The following is a 16,264-nucleotide window of genomic DNA, read 5'->3' as shown; positions in this document are numbered from 1 at the left end:
CCAGCCAGGGATGAACCCGTGCCCCCTGCATTAAAAGCATGGAGTCTTAACCACTGGACCACCAGGGAAGTCCCCAAGACACAGCAATCTTGAATGTGTATGCACATTCAAACACCAGAGCTGTAAAACACGTGAAACAAAAACTGACAAGGACTGCAAGAAGAAACAGACGAATACACCATTAGAGTCGGAGATTTCAACACCCCTTGCGCAGCAACTGATAGAACAACAGAAACCCATAAGGGTAGAGAAGAATTCAACAAAACCACTGCTGATGAAAAATTAATCAACAGTTGACCTAAGCAAACAATGAACATTTTTATTGAAGACCTGGGGACTATAACCCAGGAGACATTCTTTCAGAAAACTCTTGAGGACTGTTGGGCCTGTTAGAGGTCAAGGCACAGTTCCACAAGTTTTACGGACAAACAGTTATTCACCAAATGACATATCAACTGTTTACACAACCCAGATCTGCAGGTAAGAAACAAGTCACACAAAGCAAGTCGTGATTATGGTGACTTCTTACTAGAAGAAGAAGGAATGTTGTTTCCTAAACAGGTCTAGTTAATGCAGAAGCAGAATACATACTATAGGGGAGTGCTCTGGGAGGCCCAAATGGGCAAAAAAAATTTTACATCTCATTTTTTTCTTGTCCTGTCATAAAATATGAACTTCATGTCATCATCAACCAACAAATATAATCAGCATTTATAGAACACGCCATTCGACAACAGCAGAATACACATTCCTTTCAAGAGGACATACAGAAGGCAAATAAGCACAGAAAAAGATATTCAACATTACCAGTCATCAATCAAATGCAAAGTAAGACTACAATGAGATATCACTGTATTTCCATCAGAATAGCTCAAACAAAAAAATAATGATAACACCAAATGTTGGCTAGGGAAACAGCCAAATAGGGAAACTGGATCACATAAATTAATGGTGGGAATTTTAAATGGCACTGAAACTCTATAATATGGTTTGGCAACTTTTTTTTTTTTTAATTAAAACATGCAGCCATTATTATGACCCAGCAACTACACCCCTGGACATTCATTCCAGAGAAACAAAAACTTATGTCTATACAGTAACTTTTACATGAATGTTCACAGCTATTTTATTGGTAATACCCCCAAAGTAGAAAAGCCAGATGTCTTTCAACAGGTGTATGTTTAAACTTTGCTACTTCCATACCAGGGAATACTACTCAGCAATGAAAATGAATAAACTATTGATACATGCAACAAACTAGATGAATCTCTGGAGGATCCTGTGTGTGAGTGCTTAGTCGCTCAGTCATGTCAGACTCTTTTCGACCCCATGGACTGTAGCCCACCAGACTCCTCTGTCCATGTGGATTATACAGGCAAGCATACTGGGATAGGTTACCATGCCCTCCTCCAGGGGATCTTCCCAAGCCAGGGATCAAACTCAGGTCTCCCCCATTGCAGGCAAATTCTTTACCATCGGAGCCACCAGGGAAGCCCCTCTGGAGGATTACACAGAGTGAAAAAGACAATCCCCAAAGATTATAAACTACATGTCTCCATTTATACAATATTTATGAAATGACAGAATCACAGATATGGAGAACAGTCTGTTGGTTGTCAACAGTTACAGCTGGGGTAGCAGGGTGTGTGTGGAAGGGAATCAGGTGTGACTACAGAAGGGCAAGGTGATGTGCTATGGTTTGAATGTCTCAGTCCCCACAAGGTTCACATACTGAAATACTAACTCCCAAAAATGATGGTATTAGAAAGTGGGAGGACCTTTGGGAGTTACTTAGGTCATGAGAGCAAAGCCCTCAAGAATGGGATCAGCACCCTTACAAGACAGGCTCCAGAGGGGTCCCTCACTCCTTCCGCCACATGGGATCATTTGAGAAGGTGCTAGCTCTGAACCAGGAAGAGGACCATCAGAAGGCAGCCATGCTCACACCTCAGTCTTGGACTTTCAGCCTCCTGAACTGTGAGAAAAAAATCCATTGTGGATAGGCCACTCAGTTTTTGGTATTTTGTTAGAGCAGTCTGAATGGACTAAGACATGAGCATGTCTGGGCCGACGGAAAGGTGCTGTATCTTGACTGGTCAATGTGAATATTTTGGTTGTGATAGCATATCAAGTTTAGCAAGACACTACCAATGACAGAAACTGGATAACAGAGATATGGGATCTCTTCAATGTTTCTTACAACTGTATGTGAATCTGCAATTATCTCAAATTTAAAAATTAACCTTAGCATTCAAAATTAGTTTAGTAGAGTCAGAGGACTAAGATCAATGATTTTTCCTGCTCAAAGTTTGCATATAAGCTTTTCGGTTAGAAAAGGCTATGGTTAAGAAAATAGGTAAAAAGGTAGTAATAGGTATGCAGTTATAGCATTTTCCAAAGAAACCAAATTCAGTGACACCTCCCCCTCCTCCCAAGCTGCCTCATCATTGGAAGCTGCCTGATCCTGGGGAGCCAGGAGAAGCGAGAGAGTTAAAAATACCATTCCCAAGACTTGGTAAATCAGAATCTACAAGATAGAAATTAGGAATCAGAAGTTTTCAGAGCTTCCCCAGGTAATCAAATAAGCAGGAAACAAGAGACCTTGCTCAGCCTTCTGCTTACACACACAGGGATGAAGCACAGAAAAAAACAGAAACGTTTTTTTCCTCAAATGCTCAGAATTGTTTTAACATTTTGGGATGGTAATGATTCAGGTATTACTCACAGTAACTACTCAACAAATGCTTAATCAACACAGAATTCAACAAATCCTTTCTACTGAATTAATTCTGAATTAAATAGGTTATGGAGAAAATAAAGCCAAATAAGCATTGTTAACTTGGCAGCTGAATTTTAAAATAGATCTTATTACACTATCATTCATTTCCACTCTGTTTAGTTTGCAAAGGTTGATAAAGTTCACATAAGCAGAAATTTCTGCCTACTCTCGACTATGTTAAGAATGATACATTCAAAAAAAAAAAAAAGAATGATACATTCAACAATATCCACTCAATTACGAGTGAATCAACTACGTGGCTGGCATCCTGCTTAGCTGGTTTCATGTCAGGTTATAATATGAATATTTCAAAACTGGCTTGTGTAGTATGGCAAATCCCTTAAGCAATATGCCAATGCAATTATTTCTGAATACATAAAGATAAAATGCTAAAAATACCTGGCTTTCTTGTATTTGGAGATCAGTCTGTTAGCTCTGACATTTTCTTTTTTCTCAGGGTTCTCTTACTGGCAGATTGTCTGGGCTTTTATAGTCTTATAGTAAAGCTAAAATCAGCACATATAATTGAGTACTTCCAAACAACTACACACAAACAAGTTTTGATGTTCAAATTGGGGGGAATTGTTATTTCTCAAAAATCACTTCAAGCATCCATTGCTTCACTATGATCTGTCAGAGGAATAATACTAACTTTCAAAATTCTGGTTCAAGGGCTTCCCTGGTGGCTCAGTGGTAAAAAATTCGCCTGCCAATGCAGGAGACACAGGTTCTATCCCTGATCGGGGAAGGTTCCACATGCTACAGAACAACTAAGCCCACGCACCACAAGTGTTCAGCCTGCGTGCTGGAGCCCAGGAGCCGCAACTGCTGAGCCCACGTGCCTCGACTACTGGTTCCCGCCCCAGAGCCCATGCTCTGCCACAAGAGCAATACTCTGCAATGACAAGCCCGTGCATCGCGACCACAGAGCAGCCCACTCTCCACAACTAGAGCAAAGCCCTGCAGCAGCAAAGACCCAGCACAGTCAAAAGTAAATAAATAAAGTGCAGTTCAACGCTGAGCACTTGGTAGATGCAAAACAAACACTGCTGTCCTGCTTGATATACTTTGAGTTTAAACTTTAGACCTGTGTTGTACAAAGATGTTGCTGCAAATGATAAACATCAATTAAACAGTTATCACGTCCCAATTCCTGCACTTTTGTTCATGCTAGGGGTATAACTCCCACAGTTTGACTCCAATCTTCCCTCTGTAGATATACAGTTTAGGGGGGTTTTGTTTTGTAATTTGGCTATAAAATGGCATGCAATAATGTTGAGGGAAGCATTTAGCAAAAGGAAAGTCAATAACTACAAGATGGGGCTGGGATCCTGAGGTCAGAGGGGTCTCCCTGGTAGCTCAGTTGGTAAAAAAAATCCACCTGTAACGCAGGAGACCCCAGTTCGATTTCTGGATCAGGAAGATCCCCTAGAGAAGAGATAGGCTACCCACTCCAGTATTCTTGGGCTTCCCTGGTGGCTCAGCTGGTAAAGAATCTGCCTGCAATGCAGGAGACCTGGGTTCGATCCCTGGATTGGGAAGACCCCCTGGAGAGGGGAATGGCTACTCACACCAGGACTCTGGCCTGGAGAAATCCATGGACCATACAGTCCATGGGGTCACAAATAGTCAGACTGGGATGTCCCCAAAGGACATCCTAACTAATGTTTCTGCCAAGACACTCTTTATGTTGACATCAGTGTTTTTTCCCAAAGAAGGTGGATCTGCCCCAGAGATCTGGCAATGCCTGGAGACATGTCTGGTTGTCACAGGATGAAGAAATGCTATGGGAACCTGAAAGCTAGAGGCCAGAGATGCTGCTAAACATGTACAAGGCACACGGGACAGCCTCACAACAAAAGACACCCTGGCCCTACACGTCGACAGTGCTGACAGAGAACCCCAGGTCCAGAGTCATCGAGTGAAACAGGTCAGTCCAGTCCATGAAGGCTGGGGACGCAGCGGGTGGAAGAGTCATCACCTGTCATCACCTGTCCTCTCCCGCAGCCTGCTCCACACCAACACCGTGGGTGATACGTGCACACCCACCAGAGGGCTCACTTAATCACTGGTGGCCTCAGAAACCTCACCGTGCTTCCCCTGTAAAGACACATGAAGACACCTTAAGGCCCCAGTGTTGCCCTCAGGTCCCATCTGCCGTGTGGTTACAGATATAGAAAGACAGTGGAATATTGTAGGGTGATTTTGCTCAGAAATATGTTCATTCCACTGGAAAGGAGCAAGTTCACCCCTAAATATTAAAAAAAAAAATTTTTTTTTCAGAGTGCCTGAATGTCACCACCAAGCCTTACTAAAAGGAAATACCTTCACCTCAAATCCCTGATTTGTAGAGCAAACAGAACACAGCTGTTCTATTGCTGCTACCAGGCTGAAGCTCTGATGAAAACCGAGAGAAGAGAGCCCTGGAGACCAGCAGAAACCCAACATTTGAAGGCAGGCTTCCACCTCCAGAGCCACAGTTAGCAGCCCAGAATCTCTCAGTGTATCACCTCCATCTCTGCCACCCTCTCTGATGTGGAACAGAACCTGCAGGCTCTATAAGAGATGACAGAGCACTGGCACAGAAGGGAGAGCTAAGGGCCCCACAGGGCGGCTCTGCATCAGAGATCTATGCCGGCTGCCCGGGCTGCCATCTGCGGCCACTTCCCCAAAGGACCTCCTTCCTGCTCCTCTTCAGGACACCACATCCCTTTACTTGGCCGGGGGTGGGGCGGCTGCCCTGCAGAGAGCCCTAGCATGTGGGCATCGCAGCAAGTCAGTGTGGTGGGGGCTGAAGTTTTTCAATCTGGAAAGGCACTGGGACCACATGACTTCTGACTTAAGCCAGGGGACAGAAGATGGAATTGCCACAGATAAGCACTGATCTTGTGGCAAGAGCTCTGATAAAACAGGATGGGCAAAATTAAGTGAGCTGTCCAGGGTTGCACAGCCAGGAAGCAGCTGATTGGGAGCTGGAACCCACATCGATTCCTTGGACTTTCCAACCTACCACGCATGGCTGGCAACCCCCAGGGCCCTGGGGATGCCCTGAGCCTGGCTCTTTTGCAGTCCTGAATGATGGGGGTCCTCACCAGTCTAGGGAACTCAGATGGACTCACTCTGAAGGGGCAGGGGTAGAAGCTGTCATTTCCACAAGAGTTGATCAATGCCCTCAGTGTAGGCATTTCCCCAATAAGCATTCTGACTGACATTTTGTATTTCCTGAGTTTCCGAAAAGATACTCAAGATTTTACTGCACTGTAGCTGCTATTCAAAGTTGCATCGGTGTGATGAGATTTCAGGAAAAACTAGGGAGGAAAACTTACTTTGGCCCCAAATTACTTTAGTGAGGCTACAAACACAGACCACTTTGAAAGAAGTGTGTAAAAGAAGCTAAAGTCAAAACTTAAAGCCAAATTTCAAATCCACTGAATCGACAGCATTCTTCTCTTCCCCTTAGGCCCAACAATCATATTCACTGAGACTCAGAGCACAGAGAGAACAGGAAGCTGTTTGGAGGTATTCCACTTGTCGGTGTTCCTACTTCTCTACATCTATGCAAAGGGTCCCAACCCTGCTACATTCTAGAATCACCCAGAGAACTTTAAAAAAAAAAAGATACCCATGCTTTGACCCTACCTCCCAGAGATTCTGATTTAACTTGTTTGGGCCAAAGCACAGGCATTCACTTCAGTCAGTTCAGCTGCTCAGTCGTGTCTGATTCTTTGCAACCCCATGAACCGCAGCATGCCAGGCCTCCCTGTCCATCACCAACTCCCAGAGTCCACCCAAACCCATGTCTATCGAGTCAGTGATACCATCCAACCATCTCATCCTCTGTCGTCCCCTTCTCTTCCTGCCCTCAATCTTTCCCAGCATCAGGGTCTTTTCAAATGAGTCAGCTGTTTACATCAGGTAGCCAAAGTATTGGAGTTTCAGCTTCAACATCAGTCTTTCCAATGAACACCCAGGACTGATCTCCTTTAGGATGGACTGGTTGGATCTCCTTGCAGTACAAGGGACTCTCAAGAGTCTTCTCCAACACCACAGTTCAAAAGCATCAGTTCTTCGGCACTCAGCTTTCTTTATAGTCCAACTCTCATATCCATACATGACCACCTAAAAACCATAGCCTTGACTAGACGAAGCTTTGTTGGCAAAGTAATGTCTCTGCTTTTTAATATGCTGTCTAGGTTAGTCCTAACTTTCCAAGGAGTAAGCGTCTTTTAATTTCATGGCTGCAATCACCATTTGCAGTGATTTTGGAGCCCCCCAAAATAAAGTCTGACACTGTTTCCACTGTTTCCCCATCTACTTGCCATGAACTGATGGGACCGGATGCCATGATCTTAGTTTTCTGAATGCTGAGCTTTAAGCCCACTTTTTCACTCTCCTCTTTCACTTTCATCAAGAGGCTTTTGAGTTCCTCTTCACTTTCTGCCATAAGAGTGGTGTCATCTGCATATCTGAGATTATTGCTATTTCTCCTGGCAATCTTGATTCCAGCTTGTGCTTCTTCCAGCCCAGTGTTTCTCATGATGTACTCTGCATAGAAGTTAAATAAGCAGAGTGACAATATACAGCCTTGACGTACTCCTTTTCCTATTTGGAACCAGTCTGTTGTTCCATGTCCAGTTCTAACTGCTGCTTCCTGACCTGCATATAGGTTTCTCAAGAGGCAGATCAGGTGGTCTGGTATTCCCATCTCTTTCAGAATTTTCCACAGTTTATTGTGATCCACACAGTCAAAGGCTTTGGCATAGTCAATAAAGCAGAAATAGATGTTTTTCTGGAACTCTCTTGCCTTTTCCATGATCCAGCGGATGTTGGCAATTTGATCTCTGGTTCCTCTACCTTTTCTAAAACCAGCTTGAACATCAGGAAGTTCACGGTTCACATATTGCTGAAGCCTGGCTTGGAGAATTTTGAGCATTACTTTACTAGCGTGTGAGATGAGTGCAATTGTGCGGTAGTCTGAGCATTCTTTGGCATTGCCTTTCTTTGGGATTGGAATGAAAACTGACCTTTTCCAGTCCTGTGGCCACTGCTGAGTTTTCCACATTTGCTGGCATATTGAGTGCAGCACTTTCACAGCGTCATCTTTCAGGATTTGAAATAGCTCAACTGGAATTCCACCACCTCCACTAGCTTTGTTCGTAGTGATGCTTTCTAAGGCCCACTTGACTTCACATTCCAGGATGTCTGGCTCTAGATGAGTGATCACACCATCATGATTATCTTGGTCATGAAGATCTTTTTTGTACAGTTCTTCTGTGTATTCTTGCCACCTCTTCTTAATATCTTCTGCTTCTGTTAGGTCCATACCATTTCTGTCCTTTATCAAGCCCATCTTTGCATGAAATGTTCCCTTGGAATCTCTGATTTTCTTGAAGAGCTCTCTAGTCTTTCCCATTCTGTTGTTTTCCTCTGTTTCTTTGCATTGATCGCTGAGGAAGGCTTTCTTCTCTCTCCTTGCTATTCTTTTGAACTCTGCATTCAAATGGGTATATCTTTCCTTTTCTTCTCTGCTTTTCACTTCTCTTCTTTTCACAGCTATTTGTAAGGCCTCCCCAGACAGCCATTTTGCTTTTTTGAATTTCTTTTTCTTGGGGATGGTCTTGATTCCTGTCTCCTGTACAATGTCACAAACCTCCATCTATAGTTCATCAGGCACTCTGTCTATCAGATGTAGTCCCTTAAATCTATTTGTCACTTCCACTGTATAGTCTTAAAGGATTTGATTTAGGTCATACCCAAATGGTCTAGTGGTTTTCTCCACTTTCTTCAATTTCAGTCTGTATTTGGCAATAAGAAGTTCATGATCCGAGCCACAGTCAGCTCCCAGTCTTGTTTTTGCTGACTGTATAGAGCCTCTCCATCTTTGGCTACAAAGAATATAATCAATCTGATTTCGGTGTCGACCATCTGGTGATGTTCATGTGTAGAGTCTTCTCTTGTGTCATTGGAAGAGGGTGTTTGCTATGACCAGTACGTTCTCTTGGCAGAACTCTATTAGACTTTGCCCTGCTTCATTCCGTGCTCCAAGGCCAAATTTGCCTGTTACTCCAGGTGTTTCTTGACTTCCTACTTGGGCGGCTGCGACGGTGCTCGAGCAGGGTGGCTGCGATGAGGGCAGGGGCGGCAGCCAAGAGGAGCTACCCCACATCCCGAGGTAAGGAGCAGCTGCTGTGCTTTGCTGGAGCAGCCTTGAAGAGAGACCCCTACGTCCAAGGTAAGAGAAACCCAAGTAAGATGGTAGGCGCTGAGAGAGGGGATCAGAGGGCAGACAGACTGAAACTACAATCACAGACAACTAGCCAATCTGATCACACAGACCACAGCCTTGTCTAACTCAATGAAACTAAGCCATGCCATGTGGGGCCACCCAAGATGGGCGGGTCATGGTGGAGAGGTCTGACAGAATGTGGTCTACTGGAAAAGGGAATGGCAAACCACTTCAGTATTCTTGCCTTGAGAACTCCATGAACAGTATGAAAAGGCAAAATGATAGGACACTGAAAGATGAACTCCCCAGGTCGGTAGGTGCCCAATATGCTACTAGAGATCAGCGGAGAAATAACTCCAGAAAGAATGAAGGGATGGAGCCAAAGCAAAAACAACACCCAGTTGTGAATGGGACTGGTGATGGAAGCAGGGTTCGATGCTGTAAAGAGCAATGTTGCATAGGAACATGGAATGTTAGGTCCATGAATCAAGGCAAATTGGAAGTGGTCAAACAGGAATATTGACATTCTAGGAATCAGTGAACTAAGATGGACTAGAATGGGTGAATTTAACTCAGATGACCATTATATCTATTACTGTGGGCAGGAATCCCTTACAAGAAATGGAGTAGCCATCATAGTCAACATAAGGGTCCGAAATGCAGTACTTGGATGCAGTCTCAAAAATGACAGAATGATCTCTGTTCATTTCCAAGGCAAACCATTCAATATCACAGTAATCCAAGTCTATGCCCCGACCAGTAACTCTGAAGAAGCTGAAGTTGAACAGTTCAATGAAGATCTATCTACAAGACCTTCTAGAACTAACACCCCAAAAAAGATGTCCTTTCATTACAGAAGCACAGGCATTAGTAAGTCTTAAAAGTTCCCCAGTGATTCCAATGTGCTGCCAGAGGCAAGAATCACTGTTCTAAACCTTGTAGATAGGAAGCAGCTTCACACTACAAAAATAAAAACCCTCTCCTGAGAGGAAGGGAACCAGTGAACCAAGCACCCGCCACAATCCACAGTGCCCTCTGCCCCCTATCCCCAGCCCTCCCCGCCTCTTCGCAGGAACTCTCCTTTCTTCTTGGGTATGCTGCTGCTGCTGCGTCGCTTCAGTCGTGTCCGACTCTGTGCGACCCCAGAGACGGCAGCCCACCAGGCTCCCCTGTCCCTGGGATTCTCCAGGCAAGAATACTGGAGTGGCTTGCCATTTCCTTCTCCAATGCATGAAAGTGAAAAGTGAAAGTGAAGTCAGTCAGGTTGTCTACTTGAAAGTTATACAGTCATGTCTGACTCCTAGCGACCCCATGGACTGCAGTCTACCAGGCTCCCCCGTCCATGGGATTTTCCAGGCAAGGGTACTAGAGTGGGGTGCCATCGCCTTCTCCGCTTCTTGGGTATGGGAGGTGCCTAACCTGAGCCCTCTAGCACTCCCCGCACAGTCCCGCGGTGGTGGCCCCACTCACAGGATTCACCAGTGTCCCTTCAGGAGAGCAAGGAAGAACCAGGAAGCTTCATTTACAGCCAGGGGCAGAGTCTCCGAAATGATCAATACCTTGACTAGAAAACAGGAGATTTGGGGTAGGAGGCCAGGTCTGGGTCTCCAGCAACCAGGCACCACAGCACTCCCAGTTCACTGCCAGACCCCCCAGGGAATGCTGAGCACAAGTGACCCTGCTGGACAGCCAACACTGTGCTACTTCCCTGGGCAGGAGCCTGCAGGGGCTCCCACTGGCCACGGGATAAAACCCAAACTCCGCAGCCTGGCGTCCATGCTCTTCTATCGCCTGCCCGAACTGTCCTAACCCTTTCTTTGTATTTGATCCCTCCTCCACCTAATCAGACGCCGCACAGCCTGAACACCCATTATTTATTTCTCTCCCATCGCTGTTCTGCCTAGCCAAAACTTGGGACGTCCAGCATTTTAACTATATCAGGGTTATCTTTGTTCCACGTCTGTCTACGTTTGGGGAGGGAGTCTCTCTCCAACTGGACTGAGCTCTTCAAAGGCTAAAATCACACATTTCTCTGTATTCCAAACAGCACTCGACACAAGGTCAGGCCAAGGGGCAGGAGCCCAGTGAATGCTCGGTGAAGGGTGTCTGTTAACTGATCACATGCCCCTTCGGGGAACAGGTGGCATATTGCCACCCTCATGTGCACCCGCATCCAGGTAAAGTCTAAACGTGCTCTCCAGAAAATCCCCACAATCTCCCAGGCCCTCAGACTTCACAGAAATCAATACACAGACCTGTGCCATCACACAGTTATAGCAGGGCAGTGGGTGGCACAACCCTGCAGGACAGCAAGCTTCCTGAAGAAACTCTCACGGTTGCAGGACTTCTGCTCAGTGTGCAGGCCACCTGCTTACAATCCTTAACATTTCACTGAGAACAAATGATTACTCCTTGCTCTACTAAATAATCATTATCATCATTTCACTTGCAGATTTCAGAGCTAGAATGTGCCTGTGCTTTAACTGCTGTGCAAGCCAATAATGTACAAAACCTGCCCCCAAACAAATGAAAGCATTACGGTTTTAATAAGGCATCTGTTGTCTATGTCTGCATCCCGACTGCTGCCCTGCAGATCGGCTCATCAGTACCATCTTCCTATATTCCATATACACACATTAATATACGATACTTGTTTTTCTGACTTACTTCACTCTGTATAACAGGCTCTAGGTTCATCCACCTCATTAGGACTGACTGTGCGTTCTTCTTTATGACTAATATTCCATGGTATTTGTGTACCACAGCTTTTTTGTCCATTCATCCGTCAGTGGGCATGTAGGATACTTCCGTGTCCTAGCTGTTGTCAATAGTGCATACGTATGGGATCCAGAAAGACAGTACTGATGAACCTATCTGCAGGGCAGCAGTGAAGATGCAGACGTAGTGAACAGACTTGTGGACACAGTGTAGGAAGGAGAGAGCAGCGTGGAAACATACAGATTACCATATGTAAAACAGATAGCCAGTAGGAATTTGCTCTATATGGCAGGGAGCTCAACCCAGTGCTCAAGACAACCTAGAGGGGTGAGGTGGGGTGGGAGATGGGAGGGAGGTTCAAAACAGGGGGGACATATGTATACCTGTGGCTGATTCATATTGATACGGCAGAAACCAACCCAATATTGTAAAGCAATTATTCTCCAATTAAAGAAACAAACATAGTAAAATAAATAAAGGCCAAAAAAAAAAAAAAAAAAGCCATCTGAACAATCACTGCTATGTTCACCTAGGTTTTGGCAACTGAGTGAAGTCAAGTGTATCTCCTTTTCAACCACATGAAATAAATTTCATTTAAAACCTAACTGGAAAAAAAAAAAAAAAACACCTAACTGACTGAATCATAGAACCTTGTGCTTTAACTTTATGCAAAACAAAGTCTCCAGTTTCCACTCAGCGGTCACAGAAGGGACAAGGACCACGTCACAAACATGCTTTGATCCCGGAATTGAGTCAGCGTCCTTAAAAGAACGACTGCGCATGCATCCTTCTCTTAGGCCTTTTGAAGCCCATGCTCTCCCCTTCCAGATGGTCTGCTGCTCTGCAGGGGGAGCTGGTCTCCACGCCGACTTCAAAGACAGCCCACGTTCCAGCCAGGAGAGATACTGCAAAGCAGCGTTCAAAAATGCTTTTGACCTCAGACATGACTACAGGATGGATGCAGTGTTTTAATCAGCAGTTCCTGTAGCTGCTCTCTAGTACAGAGACCCCTAAATGACACCAAAACCATTACATAATTTGCTAGGATGGAAACTCATGAATTCCATCTTACATCAGAGCAAAGAAAATAAACCCTAGAAAATCTGGAGACTCAATTAAATAGTAATTAAAAATGAAATATGACCTTTGCTTGTTCAGTAGCCCTCACATCTCTTAGGCCAATGCCCTGAAAGGGTAGAAACAGATGCAGACAACATGAACTCAGAATCACACACACCATATGTAATTGGCTAGAAAACACAAACACACAAATTCTGATCTGGCTGGCGATCGTGACTTTTATGTGGGTTCTGGTGCCTCAGATGGCCAACTTCTCACCCCTCGCACTCTCAGCTGCTACCAACCTAAGTACCAGGGCAGAAGCACTCATCTCCCTCGGGCTGCTTCTCGCTCTATCCTCGTTTGCCACTGCCTGGAAGCCAGGCCACCCCAAGTCCTTCTAGCTGGTCACTGTGTGGTGATCAGCCACGACCACAGGGCCTCAGGGGAAGGCACAGCGGCTCTCTGCCACTTACCAGTTTTGTGACCCAACTCCTCTGAGCCTCGGTTTCCTCATCTGCAAGATCATACCTTTCCAAAAGGGCTGTGGCAAATATTCAGTGACATCGCATACTTAAAGCAGCCAGCACAAAGGCCAGCTTTGTAACTTCGTTTTCTTTCCTGCTAAAAAAATAGCGAAGGACTTCCCTGGGTGGCTCAGTGGCTGAGGCTCCTGATGCAGGGGGCACCGGTTCAATCCCGAGTGAGGCAACTAGATCCCACATGACACAACCAAGAGTTTACATCTCACAACTAAGACCCGGTGTGCGCATGGGCTCAGTTCCTCAGTCGTGTCCAACTCTTGGCAACCCCCTGGACTGTAGCTGGCCGGGATCCTCTGCCCATGGGATTCTCCGGGCAAGAATATTGGAATGGGTTGCCATTTCCTACTCCAAGGGATCTTCCCGACCCAGGGATTGAACCTGAGTCTCCTGCTTGGTAGGCAGATTGTTTAGCACTGAGCCACCTGGGAAGCTCTGCAAAATAAATATTAAAAGAAAAAATAGCAAAGGCAAGGTGTTCAAGGGGGAATCTGTCACAGCTTTAACCTGCAAGTACAGGAGTCAGCAGCAGCACCAAGAACACCGAGGGAAGAAGGAACAGCCATTCCCTAGGAACATGGAAAACAATTTTCATCAGTCTCCGACTGCTAACAATGAATAGCATTCCCCTGGCCTCAATCGTCCCTGCTTCTACACCCGATTTTAAAGCAGGCTAATTAAAAAGCCTCCTCCCTAAGAAAACCTGAAAGTGAAAGTCACTCAGTCGTGTCTGACTCTTTGCAACTTCATGGACCATACAGTCCATGGAATTCTCAAGGCCAGGATACTGGAGTGGGCAGCCTTTCCCTTCTCCAGGGGATCTTCCCAACCCAGGGATTGAACCCGGGTCTCCGGCATTGCAGGTGGATTCTTTACCAGCTAAGCCACAAGGGCAGCCCAGGATAACCTGGATACCAGAAATAAGAGAATGGGCAAGTTATTTATGGTTTATGTACATAGTGGAAGAACGTGCAAGACTTTAAAAGGACGTACTGAAATGATTTTCATTACCTGGGAAAAGGTATGTGCTCTGATGTTAATTATTAAAAAAGGATAAAAAATTCTGGGATGACATAGAAAGAGGGAACTACACCAAACGTTAACATCTGTTGTCTCCGGAGGTGAAATTATCTGTGATTAAAATTCTCATAGCTATTTTCTGTTTTTTGTTTTTCACTTTATCCTCAATGAGCATATATTACATTTCAAATCAGGAAAAACCATTTTTTTAAGTTCCTTGGTTTGTCATATATATCATTTAAAACATGGTACTGTAAAGAATCTCAAGTAGTAAGATAAGGATCAAAACTATCCAAGCTTGGATAAGAGTATAGTATGTTATCAATGATAAAAGCAAAGTAGCATCTTTTTTCCTTTGGCAAGGGAACTTTTGGTCAATTTACAATTCATCAGCACTTTTACTATGCTGGGAAGACTGGAAAAACAGAAGATGAAAGTCAAACAAATGAACTCTTCTCCTTGTATCAGGGGCAGTAAAACATTTGGTGGGAGGGAAAAAAAAAAAGCTTGAAAGTAGAAGTCAAGCTAGGGGAGTCCCTCCTGCTTTCAATAATTTGCAGTAGAACTGGTCACCATCATTAAGGATAACAGAGAGCTGACTACACAGAAATTCGTTCTGCCTGGCCTAAAAATGTCACCGTGTTCTCCTGAGACACTACTTCCAATTCAAACCAACCACATATGTGACTATGCACACCATGCTGCCACTTCTGTCTTCAGAGCTGAAGGTAATAACTGCTGTTCATGGAGCGCTTACTCTACGCCTTCTGTTCCTCAGCTTAGTCCATCTCCCAGCAATGCATGGAGACAGATGTCACTCTTTTACAACAATCCCGGGGCTCAGAGAGGGTAGATGCCCTAAACAAGGGCATTCAGCTAGTAAGTGCTGAGAACGGCCTCTACCCCAGGCCTGTCTGACCCACGGGCACAGGAGTTCCCCGGTTCTATGGCCTTGGGCAGAATGCTTTCATACTATCTACCCCTCATTCTGAGGTTGGCTGAACGAGCAGAACCAGTCCGTCAAGTTGGGAAGAGGTTGGGACAGAGTGAGGGCCAAACGAGGAGGGTACCTGGGGCCTGAGGGATCTGAGTTAACGCAGCTGTGGAGCTCTCACAACACCCCCCAGACACTAATACCCCGCACTTTGCAACCCACTTCCTGCTACATGTACACAAACTGTTGTCTATGCGCTTCCAGAATGGATGTCATCTGGGCACTGCATAGAAAGTGTGTATAAATAAGAAAACGATTTTAAACAAGCCCCACCATGAATACTAGGCATGTTCTTAAGCAGAAAGGAACACTTTTACATGAACGTGCCTGAAGTGGATGCTCTGAATACTCAGCAATCTGAATGGCAGTTGCACCAAAGCAGAACAGGGTCTTTGATTGGACTGCCGTGTTTCCACACGCTGCTCCCATTAAACGCTAACAGCGGCTGCAGGATAAGTGAACCTCTTCCTTGTGTTTCACTGTTAAAGCCCGTGGAGGCTCTGGATCTCAAAGGTCACCACGCCCTGCTGGAGGCAGGGCTGGCAGACCCTACTGTCTCACTCAGTCTTTCTCAGTCGGGTTGGCAGACTGAAGAGAGTAGTGACCCAAGGATGCGAGGCTGAATGTGGCGGCCACCAGGCACACGTGCCCCATGTTTGACTTAAGGACAGAATTTTAACTTTTATTTAACTTTATTAAATTTAAGTAGTCCAGGGCTTCCCTGGTGGCTCAGTGGTAAAGAATCCACCTGCTGATGCAGGAGGCACGTGTTAGCCCTGATCCGAGATCCCACGTGCAACTAAGCCCGCGCACCACAAATTCTGAGCCTGTGCTCTAGAGCCCAGGACCACAACTACTGTGGCCGACGCACCGAGAGCCTGTGCCCCACAGCAAGGGAGGCCACCGCACTGAGAAGCCGTGCATCG

The 16,264-nt window shown here is 45.4% G+C and overlaps 1 protein-coding gene across 10 annotated transcripts in view; it reads right to left on the bottom strand.

The window, feature by feature from the left end:
- PXK (PX domain containing serine/threonine kinase like) overlaps positions 1–16,264 on the bottom strand; it is an 81,667-nt gene that overhangs the window by 54,333 nt on the left and 11,070 nt on the right. The window lies entirely within an intron of this gene.

The sequence above is a fragment of the Bos indicus x Bos taurus genome, chromosome 22 (genome assembly GCF_003369695.1).
Source record: "Bos indicus x Bos taurus breed Angus x Brahman F1 hybrid chromosome 22, Bos_hybrid_MaternalHap_v2.0, whole genome shotgun sequence".
NCBI classification, from domain to species: Eukaryota; Metazoa; Chordata; class Mammalia; order Artiodactyla; family Bovidae; genus Bos; species Bos indicus x Bos taurus.
This window is presented reverse-complemented; position numbering and strand designations above follow the sequence as displayed.